This window comes from Sus scrofa, chromosome 1 (genome assembly GCF_000003025.6).
Source record: "Sus scrofa isolate TJ Tabasco breed Duroc chromosome 1, Sscrofa11.1, whole genome shotgun sequence".
Classification (NCBI taxonomy): domain Eukaryota; kingdom Metazoa; phylum Chordata; class Mammalia; order Artiodactyla; family Suidae; genus Sus; species Sus scrofa.
Window position 1 is genome coordinate 87021952 of NC_010443.5, and position 7386 is coordinate 87029337.

At 40.2% G+C, this 7386-nt stretch overlaps 1 pseudogene; it reads right to left on the reverse strand.

Annotated features, from left to right (window-relative positions):
* Positions 942–6902, reverse strand: LOC100620719 (annotated as a pseudogene).

Sequence of the window (7386 nt, forward strand, 5' to 3'; positions counted from 1 at the left end):
ACATATGGTAAAATGAAAAAGTAGGCAGAATGACAATCACTCTGGCTTTTGCTACAGTGACAAATAATGACCAAATCTCAATGCAACTACAAACATTTATTTCTTGCTAACATTACATAAGGACTGTAGGTCAACTGAGCTTATGCTGAACTTGGCTGTGCTCTGTGTGTCTTCTCATTCTGAGACCCAGGTAGAAACAACACTTGTTCTTTAACGCATGCAATACACTGAGTGGAGGGCAGAAGTTGAGAAACAGAGCCAAACTGCACTAGGACAGGGTAACTTTCTGCTGGGGACATAGCATACTTCTTGTCTGCTCATCTTTTATTGAAAGCAAGTCCAAAATCAGTAGGGACAGGAAGTATGTTGCACTGCAAGGAAGCATGGCTTAAGTGGAGAGGAATGAAAAATTGTGAGCAAATAAAATAGTCTATCACACCTAAGATGTAGAAAATAGCAGAATAATATGACCAAATATATGTATTTTAAAGAAAGTACTAGGATTATTAAACACTTATGCAATTCCAACAAACTATCCCAGTCAATGGTGGACTCAAGTTCTATGGGGCTTAAACATAATGCAAATTTGTGATCCTCTTTAGGAAAATGTGACCAGATATTGCTCTTTCAAAATTAGGGCCCTTGAAGCTTAAGCTTAGTTATCTTTGGGGTAAATTCAATTTTGCCTTCAATTTATGTATTGTAAAAACTCTAACTCCATTCATCAATAAAATTGTAGTAAAAATATATATCCTCCACTCCGAAACTTGTATTGGCACAGATCATTAAAAATAAAATACTGTAATTTTATTTTATTTTTTACCAAGGAGGAAAGTTTATTTCATTTATTTTATTCTTAAAAATACTTTTTTGGCAGTTGTCACATAAAATGTTCTAACGTAAAAAAATTTCATTAAAAAAAAAGCATAAAAAAAACACACCCCAAATGTTAAGATTTTATTTACAAAGCTTCTTTGTTGTACAGAAAGTAAAAATGCTGGTTACGGTCTTGGTGTAACTGGTAGCCACAGAGGGTTGACTCACCAATCACAGCTCTCCACGCTATAGCAAGAGCCTTAATGTTGAAAACCTAACAATGCCAACAATTTTGTTGGGGTGAAGTCTTGGTGGTGGCTTTCCAAGACAGACTAAATGGAGGAAGGCAGAATGTCATAGGAACTATTCTTTGGCTCTTTGGGTGGGTGGGTGTCCTGGAATTTGTATCACAGCTACTTTTTTGTTCTTTTTTGTAGGTTATTCGGGGTCTTAATCATCTTCTTCATCTTCTATTTCTCTTTTCTTCTTTTCATCTTTCCTGATTTCTTCCTCCTCTTCATCCTCATCTTCATACTCACTGTCTTCATCAACTTCTTCATCCTGTCCAAATTCTTCTTCCTCCCCCCTGACTTCATCCTCTTCATCATCAAACCCTTCTTCGTTACAATCCTCCTCCTCCTTGCCTTCATCTTCTCCTTCTTCATCTTCCTCCTCTTCATCCATACCATCCACCTTGGCATCTGAGACAGAGGCTTTAAGATCCTCTGTATCACAGCCATCCAGGTGGGTTCTGCTTGAAGACACCCCCTCGATAATTATTCAGCTTAGTAACCTCACAGTTAAACAGATCCAGGCTTTTCAGACAGTCCAAGTTGTTCAAAGGTTGCAGGGTGCTGATATCTTTCCGTTTATTTCCACTTCAATTCAGGTATGTGAGATATGGAAGTTTTTCTGCTAACATATCCAGACTTCCATAGATTTTACTCTCACTGAGCTCAAGCTTTTTCAATTTAGGTCATTTGGAGAGATTTGAAACTGAAATCAAGCCTACATTTATTAAACTGACGAACTCCAAGTTCACAAATTCAGCCGTTAAGCCCTCGATTTTCCCATCATCTGATGTGAAACTGTCCAGCCCAAGTTCTTAAACCCGAGGAGGGGGTGTGGCGGAGGCACGGCCTCCCGGGGAGGGGCGAGAGAGAGGGGGAGGGTGCGGTGCGGTGGGGTGGGAAGGAAACGTGGCCGGCACCGGGCCACGGGAAGCTGCTCTGCTTCTCGGGGAGGGTCGGGGTAGACGAGAAAGAAGTGGCTCTGCAAGGCCTGCCCGGGCAGGCTAGCGCAGGCCTGGACCTTCCGCCCTGGAGCACGTGCGGGGGCAGCGCGCGCCCGGCTGGCGAGCCTAGCAGAGGCCCGCCTGCACCCCCTGCCCCGGGCGGGGCCCGTCGCCTGGCATTGCCCTTTTAAGGTGGGGGTGGGCGGGCAGCAAGCCCCAAAGAGGCGGAGGCGACAGCCCGAGCGAGCGCGGTTCCCAGCGAGCCTCCGCAAGGCAGGCGCCAAACCATCCTGGCTCCGCCAAAGGAGCCTCGGCTCACAGACACAGCCTGGGGCGGAGGGGGGCTCCCTCCAGGGTCAGGCTGAGGGAGATGGAGGGCCGCCAACAGGCCAAAATGCTTTAATTTTAAATAGGCAGTAGTCATTTATTAATTTGGATTAAGAATATAAGATAATCTCTTCCCGCGGCCACATGGATCATAGACTTAAAAGGGAGGTGGGAATTCCCCTGAAGGTCTTTGTCTGAAGAAACCCATTTTTACGTTTTCAAAGAATCCAAACTGGGAGTTCCCGCTTGGCTCAGTGGGTTAAGAATCCGACTGCAGCGACTGAGGGTGCAGCAAAAACACAGGTTCAATCCCTGGACCAGTGGAGTGGGTTAAAGGATCCAGTGTTGCCACAGCTTTGGTGTAGATCACAGCTGTGGCTTGGATTCAGCATGTGGCCCAGGAACTTCCATATGCTAAGGGTACTGCCATTAAAAAAAAAAATCTAAATTGGCAACCATTGTTAGATATATTATGTCTTATGATGACTCTGAAGGTAGCTGATGTGTCGATGCAGGATTTTTACTAAGATTAGTTAATGTATTTTTTTCAATCAACACAAAAAGTAATTTATTTCTTAGAAATTTTCTACACTCCCAGGTATCATTGAGAATAATGAGGGAAACTACAGATGGTATGATTTTCAAGCCAAGTGAATTAAAACTAAAGAGTAAGAAAAGAATAAATTTGGCATATATTGGAGTGTACAGTGGCGGCCCCAGATCCGTTAGTAGGTTAAGACCTAAGGATAAGGAGAAAGTTGGAGGCCGTAAAGACTACACCCCTCTTCATCCATCTCTTTACTGGGTATAGGCAGGATAACAGGTCCCTCCAAAGTCCTTGTCCTAATCTCCAGAACCTGAGCATATGTGAGGTACTTGGCAGATATGGTTAAGGTTCCAGACCTGGAAAGGAGGAAGTTATCCTGGAATATCTGGATAGGCACCATCTAATGACCTGAATCCTTCAAAGCTGAGGCACTTTTCCAGCCATGGTCAGAGAAAGAGATGTCATGACAAAAGGGTCATTGAGACCAGAGAGAGAGACTCAACCTGCTGTGCTGGCCTCCAAAAGCAAATACGGCCCTGCTGACACATTGATTTAGTGTTGTGAGATTCTGGCTGGACTTTTGACCTACAGCACTGTAAGGAAGGAAATACATTTGTGTTGCTTTAAGCCACCAAATTTGTGGCGATTTGTGATTGCAGCCGTTAAAACAAACAAACAAAACAAACACTTGGAGGAGCAGGAAGTGACACGTGGAGATGATGCCCTTTACCCCCTGGTGTGAATGTTCCAGAAGGTCAAATCCCCCAAACCTCAGCACCCTAGTTTCTGGGCTTTACCAGGTACATACACTGCACTCAGCCGTGGCCCAGCAGCCTTTTTTTGCCAATGCGAAAAATCTCTTCTAATGTATCTCCTCCAGTTTCCTCAGTTTGTGTTTGTGAAGAAGCATTTCAGATCCTCTTAGTTTGATTATTCTGCATGAGGTAAAGTGGGAAAGTACACTTTGGCAACCCCTGGGCCACATTTGCCAGTGTGATCAAGCTGTTTATAATGGAGCAGGGAAGTGATTTGGGAAATACGTTCATTTTCTACTGATGCAGTGTTTGAAATTTTGGTTTATTCATATTGATGAAACAGAGAGAGAAGTTCCTCTGTGGTCCTTGAAATATTTGACCTGTTTAAACTGCATTCTGATTAAATCCACATAAACCTTGCTGCGACGCATGTCTGTATTTTTGTTTTCTGCGACACATGCTGCTGTGCCAAACAAGTGTCTGTCTAGCTCCAAAGGGGATGCACGGGAAGAAGCTATAGAGGCAATTTTAATTAAAAACAAAGACAAAAGTGAGTCATTTGGGAGAGTTAGAAAAAAATACAGAATATATGCAAAGGCATGGAATGGGCTGATTCTAAAGCATTGTTTAAAATAGTTTGAATGAAAATGGTCATTGACTGGAGGTAAGAAAATCAGTCACACATCAGCTGTTATGAATGGTTTTCTTTGCACATAAAATAGGCTGGAAAAGGGATTCAAGCAGCAGTGAAGGTGTGTTAAATAAACGGACTAACTGTATGGAAGAGGAACTGAAATTCTCCTGGAGAAAGACACTATGCAAGAATGAAGCCATTTGCCAAATAATGGACCAGAATGATGAACTTTGTATTCATTGACTCATACTGTTATATAATAGTTTAATATACTTTAATACATATTCTTTTTACTATCAAAGGATTTAATAATGCCGAGAAGAGTATTTAGCCTTCACACAGAGCTTAATTTTTGATTTCAGCTGTGCATCACTGAAGAAACAGAATGTAATATTAATGGAGCATTGCTTTGCCCAGAATATTGACTATTTATACTACACCGTCATTTAAAAGAAGCACCAGTTTACTGATACAATTCAAATACTAGAGTTGGCGAAAGTTATATGTACTCCTAAATTGGAGATGTTTCTTCATGCCAACTTTCTTTCTATGTAATGAAAGTAGATGTACAAGAATATATTATGTTTTTCCCCTTGAAAACAGCTAAGTGTAACAAAGAGCTCTAGACTTGGTGCCAGAACACCTGGGTTCCGGTTTCAGGTGTTCCTCAGGTCCTCTGGTTCTGACACTGACAACACTAGGGGGCCTCCCAGAGCCTGTTCTCAACCGGAAAAACAGAGATAATGTTACCTGTTTTTGTCTGATTCACAAAATGAGGTAATGTGATATACAGCAACACGAACATGCTCTGTAAATTTTAAAGGGTCCTTTGCATTAGGGTCCTCGCATCAGGCTTAAAATACATAAAATAGTAAATAAATCATTGGAACACCAATTCAGCATAAATATATGTTATTATAACGTTTTACAAAAATTTAACTTAATGAGAGTTGCATGTTCTGGTTCTTGTCATCAACTTCAGCTGTGTACATTTACCATGGTGATCCTTGCACTGGAATATTTGGAAAATAGACCTTGCCTTCTCCATAGCTTTGCCTAGAGCTAGGCTTTTCCCTGTTTCTGAGTTCTATATTTGCTGTTGATGGCCAAATCGTGTGTCCATAGAGGTGCCAGAACAAATGGTAATTTCACTGACCAGAAAATATTAATCACATATTATTATGTGCCAGCACTATACAGTGTACTAGTCAGTAAAGTCAGCAAAATGAGCAGTTTGATTTTTTTTTCCTCTTCTAAATTGACTAGCTTTTTGTCGAATTAATCAAATCAACCAGTCGGTTTTTGGCTTCCTGTAGACACAGTTTAAATGTCACTTTCTATCTTCGAGCTGCTATTTTGAGAGTTGGTGATGTGTAGGTGGAAAACACTTACTATTTAGAAATAGAGTACTATACAGTAAGGCTTATCAGACAGTTGTTTTCACTTCGTAGGTTTTATTTCATTTAACTTTTTATTACGAAAAATTTTAAACTTGTGCATAAGCAAGGAATAGTATAAGAAACCCCCATACACCTAATTGAGCTTCAGCTGTTAACAATTCATGGTCAATCTTGCTTCATCTGCACCTGCCACCCAACCTTCCCTACCCCATATCACTTTGGAACAAACATCAGAGATCACATAATTTAATACTTCGATTTTTCAATACTTCTCTAAAAGATAAGAATTTTGAAAAATTATTTAACCACAATAGCATTATCCTGCCCCAAATAAAATTAATAGTAACTCCTTAATACTATCAAGTATTCAGTGTGTGTTCAAATTTCCAACTAGTTTATAACATTATGCATTTTTGCAGTTTGTTTCATTTCGTATTCAAATAAGGTACACACATTGTGATTTGTTGAAAAGCCTCTTAATTCTATTTTAATCTTCAATTCTCTCTTTTTTCTCCCCCTTGCCTTTTATTTGTTGAAGAAACTAGGTCATTTGTCCTGTGGTCTTTGCAGCAGCCTAGATTTTACTGAAGGCATCCTGTGGTATAGTTTAATATGTTTTCAGTCCTGCCTATTTCCTGAATATTAGGAGTTGAAAATATGATATCCACATGTAATGCCTTTTTTAAAATAAACTTTTTGTTTTTAGAATAGTATGACTTACAGAAAAATGTTAAGTACAGAAAATTGACATCTACTTCCCCCATGATTAACATGTGAAGTTGATATGCTATATTTGTTACAATTAATAAAGAAATATTGATACACTATGATTACCTACTATCCATACTTTATTCATATTTTCTGTCCCAGGATCCCCTTTGTTGACTCTGTTGCATTTAGGTGTCATATCGCTTTAGAGTCCTTTTAGTTATGACAGTTTATCAGACTTTCCTTGTTTTTGATGACCTTTAAAGTGATGAGGAGTACCAGTGAGATGTTCTGTAGATTTTTCCCCAAATAGGGATTTGCCTGATGTCTTTCTCGTGATTAAACCGAGGTTTAAGTGCTTTGGGGAGGAAAACCACAGAAGCACCATTTTCATCAGAGGTCCATGCCACACATGTGATTTATCACTGTTGACATTAAGCTTGATCACCTGGCTGAGGTAGGGTGTATCAGGCTTCTCCATCATGAAGGTCCTCTTTTTGCTCACTTTCCTGACTGTACACTTTGGAAGTAAGACTTTATCCAAAGCCCCTATTGACAGAGCAGAGCATGATTCTCCATCTCCATAAATTACTTAAAATTTTTCCATATTGAAGATTTTTTCTATTTATTTATTTAATCATGTATTTATATCACCATGAACTCGTGGCTATTTATTTTATGCTTTGGGTTATGTTATTTATTTTGTTGCTCAAATTGCTCCAGCTTTGGTCACTGGGGGCTCTTTCAGTTGGCTCCTGTGTCTCTTTGTCAGACCCACATCATTGTGTGTGTAGCGGGGGTGGGGTGCACGCACCTGAGTGCCTGTTTTAAGCACTTCCTTACTTTCTGGCACACAAGCTACCCCAGGCTCATTATGTATAATCCTTAGAATCAGCTATTTCTCCAGGGAGACTTAGTTTCTTTTATTGGAGAATAAAAGATCAGGGCACTACATTTAATGAAAT